Raw genomic sequence first — 13,834 nt, 5'->3', positions numbered from 1 at the left:
CGGATGGAAAGGCCTATGATGGTTGTCTGTATGGAACATGTACATACTTTTTTTTCTTGTCGTGATTCCCCAAATAGAGTATAACAACTATTCACATAGCATTTACATTATATGAGGTATTATAAGCAATGTAGAGATGATTTAAAGTATACGGGAGGATGTGCATAGGTTATATGCAAATACTACACCATTTTATATAAGAGACTTGAGCATCCAGGGATCTGGTATCTGGTCCTGGCTCCAATCCCCAGCAGATACCGAGAGATGGTGTATAGTTTCTGGTTCCTCTCATGAACTTCCTATATGCCTTGCTTATCAATACATGTGTCCTCATATTCAATATCTAATACTTAAGGTACCAGTGGAAATTTCTATCCTAATAAACAAAAGTCTAACAAATAAATCGTCTGAGTGGTAATTTACTTTAAAGTACTTTGGTAAGAATAGTTTGAAGCACAGGTTCAATAGCTTAACTTTTCTATAAAGCCTGGGAATGATTAGTAAGCATTTGAATTACCCTCAACGGGAATCAACATTATTGGGACAGGGATGGTGTCACTGAAGGTTTTCTTGTGAAAATTTACACAAGATAGTTCATTAATTAGCATAAGTTACTCATATGGTTGGATAGAAAGAGCATGAGCCACGAACCCCTTGTGAGATCTGTTTGGTATTGTGTCATCTCTTTCCACAGAGGGGTTGCCTCATATGACCAAAAGATTGGCTGAGCTTGCCCTTTCATCAGGGTTCTGAAAACTACAGCCCACAGGCCAAAAAGGGGCCCAGTACCTGTTTAGTAAATAAAGTTGTACTGGAACACAGCTAATTCGTTTACATATTGTCTTATGGCTTCTTTGGGGACTTCAAAAGCAGAATTCAGTAGTTGTGACAGAGATCACATAGCCCAGAAAATCTAATATCTTTACTCTCCGGACCTTTGTAGGAAAAGTTTTCTGAAAAAGTTTTCTGTTTTATATCATTGCATTCCTCTCTGTGGAAACTTCTACTGCAAGGAGCTTGTCAGTTTCTGAGGCCTGATACAAAGGTTTTCAAGCACATAAAGCAGGTTCTATGACCATTTTTGTGCCTATTTACCAAAATGAATTTGGTAAATTTGGTAGAATTTGGCATAAGATTTTCTTGTTCTCACCTCTTGGTGAGGTTGTGGGAGCAGGAGCCTACAGCCTCCACTGCCTTGTAAGCGTTTCTTAACAGTAGCAACATCAGTCCCAAAAGAGTACCAGGCTAACAGGCTGTTTTGCTTTTTTTTTCACCCAGAAAGAAAAAGAAGGAAAGAAAGAAAGAGAGATAGAGGGTGAGAGAGAGAGGGAGAAAGGGATGGAATAAAGAAAGAAAGAAGGAAAGAAAAGGCAGTGCTGACATCCAGAACTTATCTGACTCCGCAGCTGGGTCTCATACTTCTTTGACTTACAGGTAAGCCATATTGTTCTATTGGCTATTAACAATCTCAGAACATCCACTTTAGATAAAGTCGTTGTACAAACAACAAAATACCAAATATCCTCCTCTCTTGCCAAAGGAGTGACTGCTATTTCTTTACTGATTACAGTTTTATCCTCACTCTAGATTATTCTCCCTATAGACATGATCTATTGAGACAGACAACCATAGAATTGTCCCCACTTTCTGACCCAATCCAAAGTGAACCTCCTCTTCCTTGGACCCTCCCTAAAATTACCCAACCAAAGCCCAAATTCTCTATCAGTATCTTTATGACACCCTTGCACTGAGACACCCCACAGTTTCCCATGTTGTTTGCTCTCCCTGGCTGGGATGGTTAATAAACTCAACTTGTTCAACTATCGTTGTTCCTGGTCGTGTTTGGCTGAAGCACACTGGCATTTCCTTTCCCAGTACCCCCATCTACAAAATAGCCAAGTATACAACCTGGTCTCTGCATGCGGAGACTGTCAAACTCTGGGAAATATTATACTACCATTTTGTTTAGACAATAAAACACAGCCCTTCTTTTCAGGTTCATTGTATATTTACATTCAGGGCAAGCCTAGCTTAGGACTTTTGCTAGTCAATTGTCTACTTGAAATAATCTGGTCAAACTGGGTTATATAATTCAGTAGAGTATTAATGAGATTGCATGAATAATGTGAAAAGCCATTAATAAAATTTATATTAATTTCAGAAGGATAGCAATAATAAAAGAGAGTGATAAAAATGTATACAGGGGCCAGTCCGGTGGCATAGTGGTTAAGTTCGTGCGTTCCATTTTGGCAGCCCGGGGTCCGAGTATTCGGATTCTGGGAGTGCACCTACACACCACTCATCAAGCCATGCTGTGGCAGTGTCCCATGTGTAAAATAGAGGAAGACTGGCATAGATGTTAGCTCAGGGACAATCTTCCTCAAGCAAAAAGAGGAAGATTGGCAATAGATCTTAGCTCAGGGCCAATCTTCCTCACCAAAAAAAAGAGAAATGTATACAAATTCTTGTTTTACTTTGTTCATATTTCCTGAATATCAGTTGTAACACTGGGGTCCCAGAGGTTAATTTCTTTAGCTGCAGGGCATTTAAACCTATGTTGCTACATTATATTTTTCAGCTAAAATCACTAAATATTGCTTAACGACATGTCACCTGGTTAGGCTAACTAACAATTTTCCTGTGATATGAAATGTCCATAACTTGGGTGACTATTTAACAGAGGAGTCAGATGTTTTTCAAGGTCACTTCAAGTGTGGAGAGCAAATCTCTTGTTTGTGATATTTGGAACTTATGAAGGTTATCATGGTATGATCGTTGGGTTCAAATTTCATGATTTATGACAATCTATGTGCTGCTAATACACTTGGGTAAAAACTCTTGATATAAGGTTTCTCAATTTTTGCTTATATATTAAAAGTTGTTAAAAGGTATAGGTAAGAATTATCTGAATATGTTGGAAGTTACTATCTCTATCAGCCTCAAAATAAGAAAGACAAATAATAGCATTGGTTCTACCATAAGAAACTATTGCATATTTTTCTTCCCCTATCATTTTTCTTCCCTTTGAATTTTCAGTTTCTCTTTGATACTTTCCTCTCTTTTATATTCTTTTCCCTCTCTGACAAGAAGCCCACTATTGGTACTCGATGTCACTGCACAGTCCTGAGGCTAGTAAACTGATGTCAGCTGAAATCTGGATAGAACTTGCATAGTCCAGAAATATTATCTTGACAGCTGCTTTTACCATCACCCTTACCTATGTGGACTGTGTAGCCAACATGTCATAATGATTACTAGTATGGCTTTTGGTCTTGAAATTGTCCTAAATTCCCTTTCATAGGAAGCAGGAAGTCTTAGGGTGATCCATACTAAAGGAGCATAGGTGTTCCTTTGGAGTGTCCACCCTCCTAATGCTTCTGTCTACATCTTGGTGTCTTTGGTGAATGAATAAAAATAAATTACACATTTATTATTAGTATCAGCAAGAAATTATAATTTTTTAAAGTTCCATACTAAAATGTTAAATTAGATGACAGTGTGACTTATATCAAAGATGTGGGTAATCATAAATAGGAGTCTATTACATAACAAATATCTTATAGGTGCAAATAGGCCCTGGCAATTCAATTTGGTTGTGAGGGCCTTATAAATTAAAGAATCCTTTTTTGCCTCTCTCCCCCTGCTTTTGTCCAGAAGGATCCAGGGTGGGCTGTTCACGTGACTGCAAGCTTCTATGAGCCAACCATGTGACATGGTTAACAATGACCTCAATAAAAACTCTAATGCCATCTAACGCAAGGAAGCAAAACATCAGAATCAAAGGAAGTAGCAATAGCTGCAGTCCCTTCTTCCCTGGTCTGATAGTGGAATCTAGAAAACACGTCCTTTGAAGAATGATTATAGGAATTTGATGCTTATCTTGGAAGAGAAAAGACTTCAAAAGAAAAGGAAAAAAACAAGGGAGAGAGGGAAAAAAGCCCCCAAAGACAGTTTCATTTATTATTAAATTGCTTATCAAATTGGACAGAACTCTGGCAAGCACCCAGAAAGGTCATATTCGCTGTTAAAAGGCAAGGGTTAAATTTAGCCCAAGACTTCTACATCCAGTTTCACTGTTCTTTGCATGGCCATTTCCAAGAGATATTGACTTTAGAATCAAACAATCCTAAAACGAAATATCCGCTTCCTAACTTAATAGCAATTTGAAAGAAGTCAGCTATTTAATTTCTGTGTGTGTCAACTTCCTCATTTGCCAAAAAGTGTAATAGCCAACTTGGAAGATTAGGGTGAAGGTTAAACGAGATAGTTTCTGTAAAATTCCAATTACAATGCCTGGCACAGAGTAGAACTCTTTAATTAGTGGGAACTGATGGTGATGATGATGATTATGATAACGATATACTATCACCACATTAATATATGGACCAGAACTAGGACCTCTCCAAAGTTACATCAAGGCAAATGTTTGTTTAATATGAGGAAGAATTTTCTAAACTTTCAGAGATAATCACATTATTTTGGTTGCAATCCTGAAACTGTAGATTTTATTCTATATTTAATGGGAAGTCATTTTTCTCTTAATGGAAGAGAGAAATATGGTGAAATTTTTGCTTTACAACGAGAAATCTAGTGACATAGTGGAGGAAATGTCATAGTCAAGAGAGAGGAGATCCATTCTCTATAAGCATTTCAGAACACAGCACGGATTTTCATTGTATGCTACGCTGGGTCCCTGAATGCCTTCTTTTACGAACTCTACTTGGGAAGATACTCTCTATTTTTTTAAGGCTCCATACAAACGTCAACTCCTTTGTCATCATGAAAAGTCCACACTATCTCAAAGTAGAACTAATTTGTTTTTTCATTACACTCCTAGAACACAAACTACATCTCATTTAGATGTAGATATTTATGTCAAACGCATCAGGACATGTTACGTATCGTAGGTGCTTAATAATTAACATCCACTTTTGGGATAAACAAACTACTCAGATTATAATGATGATGTACAAAGAAAGGACAGAAATAGAATATCTGGCCTACCTGGATATTAGGAAGTATTTAAATTCTCACTGGAAATTTTATTTTTACACTTCTTCACTAACTTATTTAAAGGATTATTTTAACTTATTTTTAGCCATTCTTCAACAAATACAATAAAATAGTAAAACTAATACTAAGCTCATTGATTTTAATATTTTCTGAAAGACTATGGGAAATAAGATACTTTACCATAATAGTACATCAGAAGAATTAAATTTCAGTTCTTGTTTTATTATTGCACAATGAGCTATATATTAATTACATCATAGTTTCATATAATAAAATTCATTTACTGAAGTGAGACTTAAGTACTGTCCAATCACTAAAGATCAATAGATCAGATATAACAGAGGTAAAACAAAAGGATGGCAATAGTGGAAGCTAAAATTGATTTTATTTCTATCATCCTCTTATGTATGAAATAGACAAAAAAGAAACTGGCTTTGGAATCAGATAAGTCTGAGTATGGTTCCGGGTTCCATCAACTGTGATGGGCTCTGTAACTTTGAAAGTAACCTTAATTTGTTATGCTTATAACCTTTAAATAGAAATAACAGTAATTTTTATTTCACAGGATTTTTGTGAGAATCAATTGTCCTTTATTCTGCCAAGCACTGAGGAAATGCCATTAAAACTCTGTCACTATTTTTTCCGTTTCAGACAGAAGTATTCACTTTCCACTTTGTATTAGTCATCTGCTATATTGCATATGTTGCTAATTTACTCTACTAAATGAAAAATTCCTTAAGATCAACAACTAGGTCTCTCTCTTTTTCATATCATCCACATTCCCTAGCACAATATCATACACAAAACAGTTGATTAAGAAATATTTGAGGGGCCGCCCCGAGGCGTAGCGATTAAGTGCGCCGTGCTCTGCTGCTGGCGTCCAGGGGTTCGGATCCCCAGCGTGCACCGATGCACCGCTTGTCAGGCCATGCTGTGGCGGCATCCCATATAAAGTGGAGGAAGATGGGCATGGATGTTAGCCCAGGGCCAGTCTTCCTCAGCAAAAAAAGAGGAGGATTGGCATGGATGTTAGCTCAGGGCTGATCTTCCTCACAAAAAAAAAAAAAAGACAGATTTGATCATTGAATTAATGAATGATAACAAATACAAACTGTTTCAAGTATGGCATTTTTTTTAACCAACTTCAGAAATTGATAGATATAGCTATTGTGGGTGCTTAATAATAAAGATTCATTGTTGAGATAAACTATCCCGAGTACAATGATGATATAGAGAAGAAAGAATATATTTGGCCTATCTGAATATATAGGTATATAGATAAGAAATATTTCTTTAAGCAAAATTATTTAGATAATTTGTCTGCATATCAGTTTATTTATTGGTTACATAATGCTTGCTCTGTGCTAAGCAGTATTTGAAGTAACTTAAAATTTTTAACTCATTTAATAATCATAACAAACCTATGAGGTACAGCTTTTACTATAATTTCCTTTTTTTTTTTTCTTGGTTGAGGAAAATCAGCCCCGAGCTAACATCTGTGCCATCTTCCTCTATCTTGTATGTGGGTCACCATCTCAGCATGGCTGAAGAGTGGTGTAGGACCATGCCTGGGATCCAAACCCGCTAACTTGGGCCACCAAAGTGGAGAGTGCTCAACTTAACCACAACGCCATGGGGCCAGCCCCTATAATTTCCTTTTTATGGGTCAAAATATTTCGACATCAAGATTAAATAAATAACATGCCCAAGATCACAGAGCTTGTCAATTTCAGAGTCAGAATTTGAATTCAGGCAGAGAATCTTCAGTTACTGCTTTCCTAACCACTATATTATGATGTAATATTTCAAAAAAGGTGTTATCACTACCCCCTTGAACTACAGAGTGTAGTTCTTCTGACATTTGTAGTAAATATATTAAGGTTACAGTAAAAAAAACACTGACAGGAAATTTCCTTCTTTTAGTACTAGTGGCAACAGAACATACTTCATCAGCAAATCTTATCCAAGAACATTTCTGTTCTTTTTTCCCCCTAGGTGCTTAAACAAATCTTACAACATTTCATCACAAGATAAATCTTGGGAATCATTCAGTCTCATTTAGAACTGCTCAGTGATGAGTACATGCTATCTGATATTGCTCCTGCAGTAAATCGCTCAAAATTATTGACTTTATGTCAAGTTATCATATATAAAGTAAACTCCATTATTGACATGGAAGATACTTCATTTTCTCATGTTTCATTTACTTTCCACATACTAGGGAGCTAAAATGGCCTTTCATGATAAAATTCTGGGACACATTGCTTCAGAACATTGCTTATGTATTCTCCAAATAGAAGCCTTATGTTTTTAGATATCATAACTGTGCTTAATAAAGTCATTCATGTAAATAGAGAGTTTTTTGCTGTTGGTTTTTTATGAAACTAGAAAAAGAAGGTACTAGATAAACAAAACTGAGAGAATGTACCACCAATACATTGGCACTAAGGAAATTTACGTATGGTATCATTTAGAAAGAAGGCAAATTATTCCAGAAGAAATATCTTAGCAAAAGGAAAGATGACTATTTTCTTAATTTCCACTAAGGATGACATATATATATAACCAGCACTACCCTAGATGTGTAGGAGAACAATTAACATGTAATGGATGCCTTAAGGCCATTTGCAAACTTTAGCTTACAAAGGAATCACCTGGAGGACATGTTATAATATAAACTTCTGGAACCAACCCTCAATGGTTCAGATTAAGTTGGTCTTGAGTGTGGCCTGAGAACTTGCGTTTCTTACAAGTTACCAGGCAATGCTGATGCTACTGGTCTGGCACATCACTGCATCACTTTGACAATCTCTGCTTTAGGGTTTCAGAGTTTAGTCTTATCTTGGAACACGTGAAGAAAGGCCACTAACTTTCATTACTTTCTCTTTCAAAACACAGCGAAAATGTAGGCTGTTTTGCAAATAAGACCTATGAAATATTTATATTCTTTGCATTCAAATCATTTGCATTTTTAAGGTCAATTCAGGCATTATAACTTTTCATATTTTTTTAATTCATTTTATAGTAGCTGTTAACTACATTTGCTGATGTACCAGATCTTCACAGGTTTTATAATTGTATTAAAAAGGCTGTGAATATTTGGTTTATTTTTGGTCATTTAAATATGTTCGTATATACTAAAGAACTAATCACTTCTTTTTGTAGTTGTCATATATATGTCAAAAATCAGCTTATTAATTGTGTTCAATAATTTATTAATTCATTCAACAAATACATATTGAACCTGTACTTAGTTATACAGTGCTGGCATTAACGTGAGTGAAAAAATAATAAACAAAAGCTTCTCACATGTTAACTTACAATAAACATTAAAAATAAGTTGAAAATTGGGGCTGGCTGGGTGGTGTGGTGGTGAAGTTCGCATGCTCAGCTTTGGTGGCCCAGGGTTCACAGGTTCAGATCTCGGGCGTGGACTGACACACCACTTGTCAGGCCATGCTATGGCGGTGTCCCATATAAAATAAAGGAAGATGGGCACAGATGTTAACCCAGGGCCAATCTTTCTCAGCAAAAAGAAGAGGATTGGCAACGGATGTTAGCAGGGCTAATCTTCCTCACAAAAAAATAAAATATAATAATTTGAAAATATAATATTTGAGTTAGTATAACTGATAAAGGGGACCAAAAAAAAAAAAAAAACAGAAAGGGAATAAGAAATGTCTGGAATGCTGCAATTTCAAAAAGGACGTGGAGGGACAGCTTTCCAGAGAAAGTAACGTGAGTTAAGGCCTCGTGACTTCCATTTTACTTTTTGAATATTAGTTTTCCAATATTTTTTTTTCCTGGTTTTTAAAAATCTCAACTTAGGCGGCTGGCCCAGTGGTGTAGTGGTTAAGCTAGTGTGCTCTGCTTCAGTGGCTTGGGGTTCCCAGGTTCAGATCCTGGGCACAGACCCACACACAGCTTATCAAGCCATGCTGTGGCAGGCGTCCCATATATAAAGTAGAGGAAGATGGGCATGGATGTTAGCCCAGGGCCAATCTTCCTCAGCAAAAAGAGGAGGATTGGCAACAGATGTTAGTTCAGGGCCAATCTTCCTCACCAAAAAAAACAAAACATCAATTTAGTTTTTTAGTTTTGGTTTTGTTTATTTTCTAATTCCTTTAACATTTGCACCAATATAGAAGTTATAAATGCTTTATTCTTTGATCGGTTACCTTTGAAAGTTTACATGCCTTTTAAACAAAGTCTAAATTTGAGGTCTCAGCAGCTTCAGCCCAAAATACTTAACTTTGCTTGTCCACTATACTTGGAATTTTTGACCTTACAAATTAGACTTTTTACAAAAAAAAATCATATGTTTTATTTTTGTCAGTTTTATTGAGGTATAATTTACATGCATAATATTCACTCAAGTGTATAGATAATTAATTTCATCAAGTGTATACAGTCATGTAAATACCACCACAATTAAGATACAGAATAGTTCCATCACCTGAAAAAGTTTTCTCATGTCCTTTTGTAGTCAATCCCCTTTTCCCCAATCTTGAGGACCACAATCTGCTTTCTGCTCCTATATTTTGTCTTTTCCAGAATATTATTTAAATGGAATCATACAGTATGTAAACTTTCAATTCTTGCTTCTTTCCCTTAGCATAATATTTTTAGGATTCATCCATATCATTGTGTCAGTAGTCTGTTTTTGTTTTAATTGCTGAGTGGTATTCCATTGTATGTATGTACTACAACTTGTATATCCATTCAGCAGTTGAAGGACATTTGAGTAGTTTTCAATTTGGGATAATTTTGAATAAAACTGTATGCATATTTATGACAGATTTTTGTGTGAACGTTATGTCTTCATTACTCTAAAATAAATACTTAAAGGTAGGATTTCTGAGTCATATGATAAGTGTAGGTTTAACTTTATAGGAGACTGCCAAATTGTTTTCCATATTGATTGTACCATTTTACACTCCCACTGGCAACATATAAGAGTTACAGTTGTTCTGCATCCTCATCAGCACTTGGCATTATCGTTTGTTTTTCTTTGCCATTCTAATAATGTGTAGTGGTATTTCATTTTAGTTTTAAATTGTATTTCCATAATGAGTAATAATGCTGATCAACTGTTCATGTGCTTATTTGCCATCCATATCTCCTCTTTGATGAAGTCTCTGTAAATATTTTTTATCATGTAATATTTTTAATTTCTGAGGCATTATAAATTGATACGGATATTTTAAAAGCATTTAACTAACCAATATCTTATGTTATATAAGTATAATCAAGTGTTTTAAAATCCAAAATAATGATTCAATAATTAACACTACATTGTTCTGACAAATAATTCAGAACTAAGTAACGAAAAAAGTTAAACCAGAAACGAGGATAAATATCAGAGATCAGGAAACACAACCTTTAAAACTTTAACAACTAATCAAAATCAGCTAGTTATAATCACATAAAAATGCTTCTGATTTCTATTACCACCTACTTGGCCAAACACTTACAAGAATTAGGTATGACAGTGAAAAACATCATATGTTTCAAGCATTTCACAGTAAACTGATACAAATTGTCCCCTAAGCACTGGCCCTGGAAGCCTTTCTGATCCTCTTTTGCCTCAGACACCAAATAAAAAATTGTATATCACTTATTTTAAATGGCTTTGAAATGTTTAAATATCTGCATAATATCATTAAAATAGTATATTATTGACAATGAATTAATTGATTATAAGCACTAATAAAATACTAAATTATTATTCCATAATCAAATATTAAATGTCTGTAGGATTAGAGATTTTGAAGACTGGCACAGAATTATGCCATTGTGAATTATTAATCACGTGACAAAGTTACATTGACTCTCAGAACTTGATTTCCTTATTTGCAAAACATGATATCAATATCTACCTCACAGGGTTAAATAACCTGTAATAATAATATTATATCTATTCATATATTATTTAAAATATATCAGATTCACATCCCTCACTAAGATGTAATTTTGCTTAATGTAGTAGCAGACACAAATTTTTGTGAGTGATATTCAGTGTTACCATCAGGAACAAATGCACATTCTCATGAATCATAGGGAATAATATAAAAGCTCTAATTTTTGTAATATTGTGGACAAATAATAATAAAATCCTAAAGAATAAAGGAAGTGAACGTTTTCCATCTATCCATTTCTCTCTACCCATTTTCCAATTCCTTATTTCTATGAGCAACAAATTTCTACCCTCATATTTTGCTGAATAATATCCAAAATGAAATTGTGTTTTTCCCTCTAATGAGAATGGTAAGACAGTAAGAGGAAGGATGGATTTAAAGAATAAAAGAATAGAAAGAGCAAGAGAGGGAAGAAAGAATAACAAAAAAATGAATGTTTTTCTAAATAAGTTAGTGAGAATGTTTAGTAATCTTATCTTAACCTATTAATTAAACATTATGGAATACTAATTATGTGTCATGAACTTTGATGGATAACAGGAATTAACATCATAAAACCTGGACATATCCGTGAGAAGATAGATAGTCTGAGAGGCTTTGCTGCCATACAACATACAGTTGATAGATAAATTATAAGAAACATACTGTTCAATATATTACTGAGCTTGTAAGAAATCTCCAAGGCAAATACCCACACACACGCACATGGACACATGCATGATGTTAAATTAATACACCTAAGGAAAGACAGAATTTGGTCTACTTTGGAAGAAATAATAAGTATCAGAAACCTAGAATTTCAGGACTTTTAATGACATAAGTGTAATAGTAGTCTAATCCCTGTGTTTGCATTAATTCGAGCAGTTGAATCAGAGGCACTAAAAAAACCCAATATATTTAAATGGAGACTCAGTTAGATAGTAAACTTATAGCCAACTCCAATCTTCTTTACAATAAAAGCATGACCAATGCAGGTTCCTCAGTATTCCCAAAGACTAAGTTTAACAAATTCCTATTTAAATAACCAAACATGAAGAAACAAGCCAACAAGCAAGAGTAAGAAGAAAACATGATTAATAACAAACAATAGAGTTTAAGTCTTCAAGACCCAAATTTCATATATTGGATTATGAGATTAATAATATAAAGTATCTATATATTAAAGACATAAGATAAAAGCATTATATAAAAAAGCAAGCAACAAACGACTATGGTACAGACAGAGATAGATTTAAAAAAGAATCAATTGAATTTCTTAAAATAAATAATTGTCAACATTAAAATCTAATGGATATGTTAAATAACTGATTAGACACACTTAAAGAGAGAATTTGTAAACTAGAAGCCATTGAAAAAATCTCAGTAGAGGGGGCCACCCCGTGGCATAGTGGTTAAGTGCACGGTCTCCACGGCTGGCAGCCGGGGTTCAGATTCCAGACGCGCACTGACGAACCGCTTGTCAGGCCATGCTGTGGCAGCTCCCATATAAAGTGGAGGAAGATGGGCACAGATGTTAGTTCAGGGCCAGCCTTCCTCAGCAAAAATAAAAAGAGGAAGGATTGGCATGGATGCTAGCTCAGGGCTGATCTTCCTCACCAAAAAAAAAAAAAAAAAAACCCTCAATAGATGAATAACTATATTATATTTATGGATAAGAAGATGCACAAACTTTGAGAAAGATGTCATTTCCTTCCAAAATGATAGTCCAAGGAAATTCTAATGAAAGCCCCACCATGTTTATTGATAAAATTGATAGTCTGATACCAAAACTCTTATGAAGTAGAAAAATCAAGAATATCTAAGAATAAAGTGGGGAATATTTGTCTTGCAGGATATCAAGATTTGTTATAAAGACTTATAAACATACAGTAATTAAGTAGTTTGATGGTTTGAATAGGCAACTGGAAGAGATTAGAGAGCCAGGAAACAGATGTATGCATATAAGGAAACTTATATACAGGGTACTCATTGAAGATTGCTTTCCAATGTGTTATTACATAAATGGTCTGAGAGAACAGGTTATCCATAAAGAAATAAATTAAATTGGATCATGATCTCATACTTTATTATATACATGAAAATATTTTCTAAACTTTAAAATTAAAAGCAGAATATTGAAATTTTTGCACTGCATTTAGAAGAATATCATCATGGTCTCAAAATTGAGTGAGATTTCTTTAACAAGAAACAATAAATTTTTACCAAGAGGAAATATTTATTAATCTAAACACATTAAAATTCAAAGCTTATGTCATCAAAGTAACTCATTCATAAAACTTTAAAAAAGCAGCCACTGAGCAAGATATTTGCATCATATAAAAATCAAAGAAAAAAATTATATCTAGAATTTTTAAACAGTGGCAACTGAACAAAAACAGGTGACCTCATAGAAAATAAGTAAATTTCATATAAATAGGCACTTGGGAGAACAGAAAACACCAATGGTTAAATACATTTAAAACAAAGAAGCCTCAAAGTTATTAAATCAGGAAAATATAAATTCTAACCACACGAGATGCCATTTGAAGCCCAATAAACTGATTTTTATTTTATTTTTTACATTAATAGTGCCAAGTGCTGGTGTGGATGCGGAACTCTCAAAATTCAGGACTATGTTCACTGTGACATTTCTAAATGTGATGATATGCATATTCCATGATATAGCAGCAGTTCCACTATTGGAGGTCCAAGCTAAGAAAACTGTTCCCAACATCGTTTGTAGTAGCAGGAAAATAGGAGAACCCAAATATGTCCATTGACAGGAGAATGTGTGTGTGTACATATATATTTTTTTCATTTATTATCATTTATGCACAGTGTTTTAGTCAATGAATACAATGCATCACCATACTATAGTATAGAATGCTATAAATCCTAATAATATATTTATTCACTGGAATTAT

The 13,834-nt window shown here is 34.5% G+C and overlaps 1 protein-coding gene across 1 annotated transcript in view; it reads right to left on the bottom strand.

The window, feature by feature from the left end:
* SPOCK3 (SPARC (osteonectin), cwcv and kazal like domains proteoglycan 3) overlaps positions 1-13,834 on the bottom strand; it is a 452,647-nt gene that overhangs the window by 303,802 nt on the left and 135,011 nt on the right. The gene's annotated exons all lie outside the window — the stretch shown is intronic.

Source organism: Ceratotherium simum, chromosome 12 (assembly GCF_057802395.1).
Source record: "Ceratotherium simum simum isolate JZ-2026a chromosome 12, ASM5780239v1, whole genome shotgun sequence".
Lineage (NCBI taxonomy): Eukaryota > Metazoa > Chordata > Mammalia > Perissodactyla > Rhinocerotidae > Ceratotherium > Ceratotherium simum.
This window is presented reverse-complemented; position numbering and strand designations above follow the sequence as displayed.